The sequence below is a fragment of the Protopterus annectens genome, chromosome 15.part0 (genome assembly GCF_019279795.1).
Source record: "Protopterus annectens isolate FY-2018-M chromosome 15.part0, PAN1.0, whole genome shotgun sequence".
NCBI classification, from domain to species: domain Eukaryota; kingdom Metazoa; phylum Chordata; order Ceratodontiformes; family Protopteridae; genus Protopterus; species Protopterus annectens.
Window position 1 is genome coordinate 712,295,182 of NC_056749.1, and position 14,117 is coordinate 712,309,298.

Below are 14,117 nucleotides of genomic sequence, written 5' to 3' on the forward strand. Positions count from 1 at the left end.
CTTATATGGTGTAAGTATTGCGAATATGTCTTAATCCATCATGTTTCACCTTCCAAATTGCAACTTTTAAAAGCCATGCCATTAAGCTTTCCATGGTTGAAAACAGGGATTTGTGATAATGGGTTGAGCATCACACATGGCCCAGCTCAATGCCGTGTTTTACACCTTTACTGCTATGTGATGTAAGCAGTGCCAATGTGTCTGCCAAGGAGTCCATCTGCTTTCATTGCACAAATGCAGTGGCAAGACTGTGCATCTCTGTGCAAACATGATCTGAATTCGGCACTAATTCAAGCATGTTTTGCTAACTAGACTTTTGCATACATGGTTAACGAAGGAGAGAAAGGTGATAAATTTAGAGCACAGGTATGGGGTGTTGAGGAGTGCAGGATATTTGGGAAGCTCATCATGAAGCACTACAGCCATCGCCTGCTTCAGTGGTATTATACAGGGTCTCAGTATGTGACTGAGGATTGAAACAGATGTGCCAATGCTGTCTCCAATGCAACAGGCATTCCACGTAATGGGAACAATGTTGGCACCACTATAGTGACCTTAAAAAGCACAAGTAGGTATTACTAAGCTGATGGGAGGCTGAAATGGGAACTGGGACATCCCCCAGTTGTGTAAATATACTGATGCATATCCTGTCTATGATATAGCAGTAATTATCAGCCAGCCAAAGTAGAATCTCAATATGCTTTCATATATATATATATATATATATATATATATATATATATATATATATATATATATATTTTTTTTGTGCTGTACAGCTGCAAACTGCAAGACACATCAGGAGAGATTAACTTGCCACACCTCCAGATGGCAGCAGAGACATCCAGCAATTCAGGGTCACAAGCTGTCAGTGTTGCCTCCACAGTCTCTGCCCTTCTAAGTGTGTCAAGTAGCTTTTCCCTGGCTGCAGGTGCAGTCTTACCCTCCTGGGGCAGTAGCAATGAAAGTGGTGATTTTTGTCACTGAGCAGAAGCTGACAGGACTGGTGGTGAATAGAATGGAGTGGGGCCTCGATGCACTTATTGGCAAAGTTGAAAAGGTCCTGTGTTGCATTGCAAAGACAATGCCACATCTGGTACTGACTCAGAGAGCTGCTGCAGGAGACAGTGATTACAGTTCTGAGGGTGAGTACTAGATTCTCATTGTTTTCAAGCTGGACATCATTGCACCTCCAATGTCCCTTACTTATCTCCAGTCAGGGTTTCCCCAACCTTTTCTCTTCATCATGATCCCTGCCTTTCTTTTATATTTTGTATATCTGCTGATGCTTACTAACCTACCCAATCTACTTACCTGACCCTCTCATTCCTAAGCACTTTTTTCCAATGTCCCCCCCCCGCCAAAAAAAATAAAGAAAAAAAGGGCACTTGTCCCACAAAAAAACAAACAAAAAAAATTACACCTGATACATATCTCTGCACTTTATCCACTTGTCATCTTGACGCAATTGATTTGGTCCAATTGGCCAAACAACATTATTCTGTCATCCATCACTGGTGTGATGAATCTGCAAAGTCATGAAACTGTGTGTACAGTTATACATTTATGTTGTGAAGAAGTGGATAGCTATGGTTTCCACCACTATCTTATATACCACTATTTCCTAATGTTTAATCTGCTCAAAAAATAAATTTACACACAGCATACATGTCCAGAAATGGCCCATGGAATAGACTTCACCTTATGTCCATGGCATTTGAGTGCAGTTCAGCTTAGAGCAGCAATGCTGAGTGACAGTGAATACTGTTTAACTTCCCACTGCAAAAGTCTAAGATTTAAATGTAATCTGTAATGGTCTGGTTACTTTCACACAAATGTACGTAAATCCACTGCAGTATAGAAATACAGAGAAAAACAGACTAAAGGCAATGCTGTGGAACTGTTAATTTAGCATTTCTTAGACTGCTGGATGCATTAAAGTAGGAGTTCCCATTTGCCATGTTCAAAGAATTACCGTTTGTAGACTTTTCCCTAGAGTCATGGGTTCAATTACAGCTTAACTGCAAACATCTGTATTTCTGTCCATATAACACTTTTCCTTAACATAACGTTTGAATAGTGCAGCAAGATATCATTTTCAAAACACTGTATCCACAGCAGGGAGATTTATTAAGCCAACCTTATCCTGGTTAGGTAGTCATGTTATTGCACTCATCTAAAATTTATTTGCACCTATATCAAGCATTGCCCAGAGCATAACAGCTTAATAAAGATTTAATAAGTAAGACTAAAACACCATACAGATGTTTCTACATTTCACACAAAGCATATTGTTGCTATTCCTCTCTGCATCTGTCTCTAACTCTCTCTCTGTTCACCCCTTCTACTGTATTAAGTTGTCTGTGTTCTTCAGCAGTCTTATTTTAATGCTGTGAGGTAGTAATTTATTTGTGTGTGATGAGCTAATGCTCGCATGTGTAGAAAGATTTTTTGATTAATTTCAAGGTTACTAATCCAGCCATTGGCTAAGTGTTACTACCTGTTTTGGTGCACTAAGTTATATGCACCTGTTGGCTACATATTGTAGTTATATGTACCCATTGGCTGTTATGAGCCGCCAATGTTCTTCTGTAATAATCTACTTTCACCCTGACTCCATGGCACCCTTTCAATGTATCTTGTCCCTTCTGTATCTTTAATCTTCCACCTTTCTTCTGAGCAATGCCTGGCACCAGGCAACAAATGCATCTAAGGGTAAACAGAAGTACACAGCTTATGGCAATATCTTGAAATTTGATTGAATTCATCTGCCTTATTCTGACTTTGTACAGCTGTCCTAAGCTATGTGCATTCAGTTTAATATAAGTTTGAACAAGATGAAGGGATGGATGTATGCATTACAGTCATCAATAGAGTAGTGAAGATGAATACATACATTCACATTTGCTGAAATCTGCTCTGAAATAATAAATATCAAAATTAAGACTTTCTACATGTTGTTCTAATATAATTCTGATGTATAAATGCTTTTCTTGGCATGCTGTTAATGTTGGAATAGACATGGATGAAAAAATGTTTCTTGCTGCTTTGTCTGAGCAGTGTGGCTGTAAATGTTGGTGCAACCTTTACTTAACACACCATTATCCTACTGTTACATTAATGTGTCTCCTATCTATTGTAAAGACTGTCTTGTACGTTGTCAAAGAGCAATATAGAGCACTGCTAATTACTGTTGTAAGTTAAAATCATCACAGAGCAATACTAATTACTATTGTAAGTTAAAATCGTTACTGGGCAACATAGAGCACTGCTAATTATACTATAAGTCAAAATTGTCATAGAGCAATAAAGAGCACTGTCACAGACAAACAGAGAGCACTGCTAATTACTATTGTAAGTTAAAATCGTCACAGGGCAACATAGAGCACTGATAATTATTATTGTAAGTTAAAATCATCACAGATCAACATAGAGCACTGCTAATTATACTATGTCAAAATCATCATAGAGTAATAAAGAGCACTGTCACAGAGAAACAGAGAGCACTGCTAATTACTATTGTAAGTTAAAATCGTCACAGGGCAACATAGAGCACTGCTAATTATTATTGTAAGTTAAAATCATCACAGAGCAACATAGAGCACTGCTAATTATACTATAAGTTAAAATCGTCATAGAGCAATAAAGAACACTGTCACAGAGAAACATAGAGCACTGCTAATTACTATTGTAAGTTAAAATCATCACAGAGCAACATAGAGCACTGCTAATTAATATTGTAAGTTAAAATAGTCACAGATCAACATAGTGCACTGCTAATTATTATTGTAAATTAAAATAGTCACAGATCAACATAGAGCACTGCTAATTACTATTGTAAGTTAAAAATCATCACATGACAACATAGAGCACTGCTAATTATTATTGTAAGTTAAAATCATCACAGAGAACATAGAGCACTGCTATTTATTATTGTAAGTTAAAATCATCACAGAGCAACATAGAGCACTGCTAATTATACTATAAGTTAAAATCGTCATAGAGCAATAAATAGCACTATCACAGAGAAACATAGAGCACTGCTATTTACTATTGCAAGTTAAAATCATCACAGAGCAACATAGAGCACTGCTAATTACTATTGTAAGTTAAAATCACCACAGAGCAACATAGACCACTGCTAATTATTATTGTAAGTTAAAATAGTCACAGAGCAACATAGAGCACTGCTAATTATTATTGTAAGTTAAAATCGCCACAGAGCAACATAGAGCACTGCTAATTACTATTGTAAGTTAAAATCGTCACAGGGCAACATAGAGCACTGCTAATTATTATTGTAAGTTAAAATCATCACAGAGCAATATAGAGCACTGCTAATTACTATTGTAAGTTAAAATCGTCACAGGGCAACAAAGAGCACTGCTAATTACTACTGAAAGTTAAAATCATCACAGAGCAACATAGAGCACTGCTAATTACTATTGTAAGTTAAAATCATCACAGAGCAATATAGAGCACTGTTAATTACTATTGTAAGTTAAAATAGTCACAGATCAACATAGAGCACTGCTAATTACTATTGTAAGTTAAAATCATCACAGAGCAACATAGAACACTGCTAATTATTATTGTAAGTTAAAATAGTCACAGATCAACATAGAGCACTGCTAATTACTATTGTAAGTTAAAATCATCACAAAGCAACATAGAGCACTGCTAATTACTATTGTAAGTTAAAATCATCACAAAGCAACATAGAGCACTGCTAATTACTATTGTAAGTTAAAATCATCACAGAGCAATCTAGAGCACTGCTAATTACTACTGTAAGTTAAAATAGTCACAGATCAACATAGAGCACTGCTAATTACTATTGTAAGTAAAAATCATCACAAAGCAACATAGAGCACTGCTAATTGCTACTGTAAGTTAAAATAGTCACAGATCAACATAGAGCACTGCTAATTACTACTGTAAGTTAAAATAGTCACAGATCAACATAGAGCACTGCTAATTACTATTGTAAGTTAAAATAGTCACAGATCAACATAGAGCACTGCTAATTACTACTGTAAGTTTAAATAGTCACAGATCAACATAGAGCACTGCTAATTACTATTGTAAGTTAAAATAGTCACAGATCAACATAGAGCACTGCTAATTATTATTGTAAGTTAAAATCATCACAGAGCAATATAGAGCACTGCTAATTACTACTGTAAGTTAAAATAGTCACAAATCAACATAGAGCACTGCTAATTACTATTGTAAGTAAAAATCGTCACAAAGCAACATAGAGCACTGCTAATTACTACTGTAAGTTTAAATAGTCACAGATCAACATAGAGCACTGCTAATTACTACTGTAAGTTTAAATAGTCACAGATCAACATAGAGCACTGCTAATTACTACTGTAAGTTAAAATAGTCACAGATCAACATAGAGCACTGCTAATTACTATTGTAAGTTAAAATAGTCACAGATCAACATAGAGCACTGCTAATTACTATTGTAAGTTAAAATCACCACAAAGCAACATAGAGCACTGCTAATTACTATTGTAAGTTAACATCATCAATGCATGATTATGCATGCACATACACTTTGCCATCAGCAGTGTAAAACAGCTTAGCAGTAATGCACTCAAACAGTATTATAAAAAAGAGAAAATCAAAGAATTATAGTTTTCTGTTGTACTATGTTTGTATGTCTGCATTACAGTTGTCAAAAGGTGATATTGATTTTATAATGATATTGACTCAATTCATTCATTTAAATTATACCTCTGCTGCATAGTGCTTACTCTTGCAATGTGTCACTAGCTTGATTAACCTATTCTCACAAAATCCATCACTGTCATTCTGCAGTGCACTGTCCAATGTGTGACTTGCATGTTTGTCTTGTCAATGTCCATAGTACAAGTATGAGACAATGCAAGTGTAAAATCACCCCAACATGAACAACAGGAATGTTTGATTAGATAACCTACTAATGTATCAAAGTCAATGTATTCCATCCCATCATGTGGAATACTTCAATGTCTCTCACAATAACACAATGAACAATAAGGACATTATCTGCACTTCATTATAAAAGTATGGCATTACATGTGACGATCACAGTGGTGTTACATTGTCCTGTGCACACATATGCATTTGTTGCACAACCTGCAATGCACAATAACATGTCTTTCAAACATAGTTTTTTTTACAAATATTCAATGGCCAGTTTCACATAATGATTGTCTGTGTTCTCCAGTGGTACTTGCAACTAGTATAGTGCTCTCTAGATTGTGTAACCTAGACAGGTAGGAGGTTTGATGCTCAATGTGGAAGACTTGTATATGTGTGTGGGAGACTGTGTGTAGCACCTGGTGCTGTATCTACTTCTCCTATTCTTATCTTAAATTTTACATAACCACCCTGTATGAGACATACTGATGAGGTCATCCTGACAAAAGTATACTCTCTTCCCTTAAGAGTCAGCCTTCTTCTGTGGTGCTTGTGACTAGTACAGAGATATCTATATTGTGTAACTCAGAAAGGTAAAATGTTCAGTACTCAACACAGAAGATGTGTGTGTGTGTGTGTGTGTGTGTGTGTGTGTGTGTGTGTGTGTGTGTGTGTGTGTGTGAGACTGTGTGTAACACTTAGTGCTGTATTCACTCTTTTCCTAAGAAGAATACATTTAACTGTTCTTACAACTCCCTTGTTCCAATATGTACAGTAACATCCCATATGAGATACACTGATGAGTTCATCCTGATAAAAGTGAACTTTCTCCCCCTAAGAGTTAGATGTCTCCTCTGGTGCTTGCAACTAGTAAGTTGAGCTCCAGATTGTATAACCTAGATAAGCAGGAGGTTCAATGTCCAACATAGAAGACGTGTGTGTGTGTGTGTGTGTGTGTGTGTGTGTGTGTGTGTGTGTGTGTGTGTGTGTGTGTAAAACACTCGGTGCTGTATATACGTCCCCTGAGAATAACACATTTACATGTTCTCAGATCTCCCTTAAACCAATTTTTACAGAAACATCCTGAATGAATCATGATGATGAGGTCATCGTGATAAAAGTGAACTCTTTCCACTTGCAAGTCAGACTTCTCATGTGGTCTTACAACTAGTAAAGTGTACTCCAGATTTTATAACCAGATAGGTTGTTGGAAGTTCAATGCCCACCGCAGAAGGCTTACATGTGTGTGTGTTTGACTATTATTAATGTCTCCACTTTTGAAGATAATTCACTTAAATGTGCACACTGCTCCCTTGTACCAATTTTACTGAAACATCCTGAATGAAACACTGTGATGAGGTCATCCTGACAAAAGTTCACTCCCTCCCTTTAAGAGTCAGCTCATTCCTGTGATGCTTGTAACTAATACATTGGTCTCTAGATTGCATAACTAGATAGGCAGTAAGTTCAATGCACAACATAGAAGACTTTTGTGAAGGTGTGTGCAGTTAGATGAGCCTGTGCTCAATCAACCTTTAATATGAATACATGTTTTAAAATGATAGATGACTACACCATCCCCTAAGCCCACTTTTCACATCCATTACTTCTTTGCAACACAAGTGTGTTGCTATGCATACTGTTTGTGCTTTAGCAATTACAATTTTCTGTGCATTGCAAAAATAAAGCATTGCTTTATTAGGTAATGCTCTGTCCACAAATGTGTAAATTAATGCTTCAAATAACTGGCATGGACTGAAAACTATCCATTTAATGTTTTATAAGGAAAGTTTGCAGACATTTGTTTAGTGGGGGGTGGGAATGTTTCCATTCTTCAAATTGCAGGTCTTTTGTGGGGTAGCAAATAAGAACATATGAGTACAGGTAAGCGGTTTCGTCAGTTAGAATAATCCAACTTCTTCAGACAAAGAAATAAAACACACTTTAGCCATATATTTTCCAATAGTGCTAAACTGACAAACTAGATTTGTTAATTATAGATAATTAACTAATCATACCGTTCACCTTAAAGTTGGATACAACCATTTAAATGTTTTTCATAAAATGTAATACTATACATAAATGAAATCATCATCATAAGTACAAAAAATAATATATAAAATACATATAAGAAACACATTTAACCTCATTTAAACATTTAAAAACTATAAACATCATAATGAAACCACATATTACCCAACTACTGTTCCTATAGTATTTAAAAGCGTACAAAGGAAAATGTATACCAGTATCGGACAAAGTTTAACCCTATATCCTCCTACCTCTAAATATTAGCTAAAAAGCACATATCTTATTTGAATATACTAACATCTCAGCTAATAAGCCATGAGATACATTTTCTAGGAAAATATGTACATATATAAATAAATAAAAGCATTAAATCAAACTTTATCTAACTTGTGCCTTTAGTTTCAACAGGCATTTGATAGATACAAAAATCATTGAGACCTGGTAATACATATGCTGATGTGCGAACTAACCAAATTAGTTCACACTCTTCTAGTCTCAGTTCCCACGGTCCTCCTCTCATATCTCGTTCATCTTGCTGCAACACACTAAACTTAAATTGGTGCGAGGGGTGTTCTAATACATGTCTAGCTAGTGCATTCATAGTAATGCTCTTATTAATGCAGTAAACATGCTCATAGATTCTTTGCTTAATTTTCCTCTATGTTTTTCCAATGTAGTACGCTTCACATTGCTCACATAAAGCACAATATACCACACAGAAGACGCTCTAACTGAGAATCGAATGGGCAACATCTAACTGCGTGGCGACAACGCTACCGCAGCACCACCACCGCAGCTAAAACAGTGGACAAAGTATTTATCAGAAATAAATATTATTCTATACATGGTAAATTTAATTGTGATTCCCAAGGTGTGGTATATAGAGGTCGGAGGATATAGGGTTAAACTTTGTCCAATACTGGTATACATTTTCCTTTGTATGCTTTTAAGTACTATAGGAACAGTAGTTGGGTAATATGGGGTTTCATTATGATGTTTATAGTTTTTAAATGTTTAAATGAGGTTAAATGTGTTTCTTATATGTATTTTATATATTATTTTTTGTACTTATGATGATTTCATTTATGTATAGTATTACATTTTATGAAAAACATTTAAATGGTTTTATCAACTTTAAGGTGAATGGTATGATTAGTTAATTAACTGTAATTAACAAATCTAGTTTGTCAATTTAGCACTAATGGACAATATATAAGGCTAAGTGTGTTTTATTTCTTGGTCTGAAGAAGTTGGATTATTCTAACTGATGAAAGCACTTACCTGTACCTGTATTGTGAATAAAACTATGTGTTTTGTGTCACCATAGTCCACTTTTTGTGCTTTACCAGTTTTTCATTTGAATTTAGTCTTGGAAGAGCATATGAATATAACATTATGCTGTCTGCCTACATTCCTATTCAACACACTGATTAGGTCATGAGGTCATTGTTTTACAAGTGAAATGAAGCTATTTAAATGTCAAACTTCTCCTGTGGTGCTTCAGTGTCTTACACCATTCTCCAGAATGTGTTACTAGAGAGGTAGGATGTTCAAATACAGCAATGCTCAACTTTTACAAGTGTGACTGCCAATGGAGTCTTGATTATTTTGCACTCATTTCTAGTGACAACTTTTATATCCCCTGACTGACTGACTGTTAAAATAATGTTACCAGAAACAACTCCTTGGCAATACACTACTGATGTCATCCCTTCACACATGCTGCATGTCACAAATGAACTCATTATTTTCCTGTGGTGCTTGCTGCTGATAATGAGCTGTATAAATGATATAAGTCAATAGGTAGGTGGTTCGATTCTGTCATTACTTCAGTACTGTGACAGTTATTATTGTCATATACCATCAGCCACCTTACTACTGCCTCATTGTATACTGCTAATTATGAGATTGAATTACAGTGGCACTCTGTGACACTAGCATATCCTAGCACCACTAGGGACACTCTGTGACACTAGCATCTCCTAGCACTACCAGGGACACTCTGTGACACCAGCATATCATAGCACCACCAGGGACACTCTGTGACACTGGCATATCCTAACATCACCAGGGACACTCTGTGACACTAGCATTTCCTAGCACCACCAGGGACAGTCCATGACACTAGCATCTCCTAGCGCTACCAGAGACACTCTGTAACACTAGCATATCCTAGCACCACCAGGAACACTTTGTGACACTAGCATATCATAGTGCCATCAGGGACACTCTGTGACACTAACATATCTTAGCACCACCAGGGACAGTCTGTGACACTAGCATATCCTAGCACCAGCAGACCAGGGACACTCTGTGACACTAGCATATCCTAGCACCACCAGGGACTCTCTGTGACATTAGCATATCCTAGCACCACCAGGGACACTCTGTGACACTAGCATATCCTAGCATCTCCAGGGACACTCTGTGACACTAGCATATCCTAGCACCACCAGGGACACTCTGTGACACTAGCATATCCTAGCACCACCAGGGACACTCTGTGACACCAGTATATCATAGCACCACCAGGGACATTCTGTGACCCCAACATATCCTAACACCACTAAAGACACTCTGTGACACTAGCATATCCTAACACCACCAGGGACACTGTGTGACCCTAGCATATCCTAGAACCACCAGTGAAACTCTGTGACACTAGCATATCCTAGAACCACCAGGGACACTCTATGACACTAGCATATCCTAGCACCACCAGGGACACTCTGAGACACCAGCATATCATAGCACCACCAGGGACATTCTGTGACACTAGCATATTCTACCACCACCAGGGACACTCTGTGACACTAGCATATCCTAGCAGCAGCAAGGACAGTCTGTGACACTAGCATATTCTGGCACCACCAGGGTTCTCTGTGACACTAGTATATCCTACCACCACCAGAGGCACTCTGTGACACTAGCATATTCTTGCGCCACCAGACTACGGACACTCTGTGACACTAGCATATCCTAGCACCACCAGGGACACTCTGTGACATTAGCATATCCTAGCACCACCAGGGACACTCTGTGACACTAGCATATCCTAGCACTACCAGGGACACTCTGTGACACTAGCATATCCTAGCACCACCAGGGACACTCTATGACACTAGCATATCCTAGCACCACCAGGGACACTCAGTGACACCAGCATATCATAGCACCACCAGGGACACTCTGCGACCCTAACATATCTTAACACCACCAGGGGCACTGTGTGACCCTAGCATATCCTAGCAACACTTGAGACACTCTGTGACACTAGCATATCCTAGAACCACCAGGGACACTCTATGACACTAGCATATCCTAGCACCACCAGGGACACTCTGTGACACCAGCATATCATAGCACCACCAGGGACACTCTGTGACACTAGCATGTTCTACCACCACCAGGGACACTCTGTGACACTAGCATATCCTAGCAGCAGCAGGTACAGTCTGTGACACTACCATATTCTGGCACCACCAGGGTGCTCTGTGACACTAGCATATCCTACCACCACCAGAGTGACTCTGTGACACTAGCATATCCTACCACCACCAGGGAAAATAACATTTGGCCACACAGTGATTACATATTGCTAACATCCCTGCAGTATGCAACATTTGGAAAGCAAACAAATTCTTCAGTATTGCATGACTTTGATAGTGTGCTTTGTTCATTTTGTAACTACATATGCAGGATGTTTGCTCCAGCTGTGAGTATGTATTTTACCCACATATTGCGCATACTATTCTACAAAGACATTGTGCACATTGACCCCTTTTGAGCATAAACATGCAGCTAATAAATAGTGGCGATGTCATTCATTTAACTGTACACTGTCTCAGCTGTACATCAACATGGCCATGGGGTGCTTGAGATTCAGGCAATGATGTTTAGCTTGTAATCTTGGGTAGTTATTTAAAATCCATCCATTACTGCTCAGACTGCATTGTGTCAGGGTTATTGCATTTGTACATGTCACTAACACTGCTGTCAAGCACATTTTCTTTGTACACATACAGACATTGATCCCTCTTACTAAATGCTAGGACAACTTTTCACATAACAATGCTTTTATTTAGCATAATGATGACATTTGATTTCATGTTCCTTACATAACATATATAGAAAGTGCTATCCTCTGGAATGAAGGAATGAGGCAACACACTGTCTGTTGTTGACATATTCCAGCAATTAAAAGTACACATATCCCTTGCAGCAATGACATGATGTAATGCCTTCAAATAACCACATATGTGACAATCATGCTGACATTGCCATGGTGAATTCATCCTGTCAAATACCATGTACCATTCTGTCAAATGCTCATGTGTTCAACATCCACATTCAGTTCCTGTTAGCATTGTTGGGCCTTATACTGTAATGCATGAATGGCATCCCCCACAGTTACAGTGTGTCCATTTTCAGTGGGTGGGTATCCCCCACAGCTACAATGTGTCCGTTTACAGTAGGAGGGGCCTCCCCATCCCTTTCATGATGAAAGATTGCTTACCACACATTCATATCATGTGGTAAGTTAGCACAGGTGGATTGTCATATGAGTTGTAAAACTTTCACTGTGGTTCTTGTGGTTCATCTAGATGTCATTAGTCAGTTAAGTTATATGGCTTGGTATTCAATTCCTGAGAGAGGCAAAAGTGTTTGAATGTACTGATGTTACATAAACACCACTGTATCTAGTTATTTGTATACATTTTTTATATTGGACAGTGATATCTCATTACAGGTCATGACTGCATAGTAGTGAAATGGCTATTTGGGGCATGTCATGCTGTGAGCACTCTTGTGGCACATGCATTGTGTACTGAGTTGCATAGCATACCTACACAGATAGACTGTGGTTCAATTCTTGGACAGTGTGTGACCTACATGATGGAAATAACTTCTTTGTCAAATATTGCAATTGTCAATGTTGTGTGGACAGTAACATGTACAGCTCCTGTCCAGCATTCTGATTAAATCTGATTGTTCATATTACGTTTGTAACTCCTATCTTAATGCATGCATTCATTCCAGTTATTTGTGACAGCCTCCATTGCTATCTGATGTGCTACATGCAGTCAATATAGAGGTTTGGAGAGAGCCATGTATAATAGGCAGGGGTTTGAATCTGGTAACATCTGTCCATCAGAGAAATGTTTCAGACAATAGTGGCTAATAAACACTCAAAACAACACCTTTAGAAAAACTCAGAGTTGTATCGACCCATAAAACCAGGTCCTTAAATGAGTCTACAGTTTCAATCACTGTGTGCTGTATTAAGTATTCACCCTTCAATTTATGTCTTCCAAATCTCATATGCTTAGGTTTTGGTGTATTTATTAGTAGATTATTCTCCTGTGCCCAACTGGTTAATTTAGTCAAGTTCTTTTCCAGACAAGCCCTGCCTGTACCACATCTAATGAGTTTACCCATTTTGAAGTCATCTACATGCATGCTGTAGAAGACCTAATATGAAAAAGCTACAATCCAAACATGTATGGGCCTAGGATATAGCCCTGTGTAACATCCTGACTGTTTCCTCGAAGTCCATCTGCCCTATTTCTGTATGATACTCACCATGTCCTATTTGTAAGCCATGCTGCTATCCATCTTATCAAGAGTACACCAATAACCAGTTGTTCTAATTTATTGATGAGTGTTTTGTGTATAACCCTGTCAAATGCTGAAAGTAAATCTATAAATGATATCAATGCATAATGTTTCATTCATAGCTGCTGTTATATTGTTATAGAACATCATGTTACAGATTGTAATAGATATATTTTCAGCATATGCTTGCTAATACGTGCAATAATTTATCCAATATAACCTTTGCCATTGTATTTCCACAACATGAAACCTTATGGGTCTGTATGACTCTGGGTTTGTCCTATCCCCCTTTCCCTAAAAGACAGGTTTAACAACTGCATATCTCGATTCATGAGGAATCTTTCCATATTTATAAGACCTAGTAAATAACAGACATAATGGCACAGTACATTCATTACATAGTGTTCCCAGGTCATTTTTACTAATTCAGTCTTCTCCCTGTGCTTTGTTAGCATCAAGTTTGTGTAGTTCTTTTTCAATATAATCTAATTTGATTTCAGTGTCTGAGGTTACCTGGATGTCATTAGGACAGCTTAGCACCACCACTGTGGATT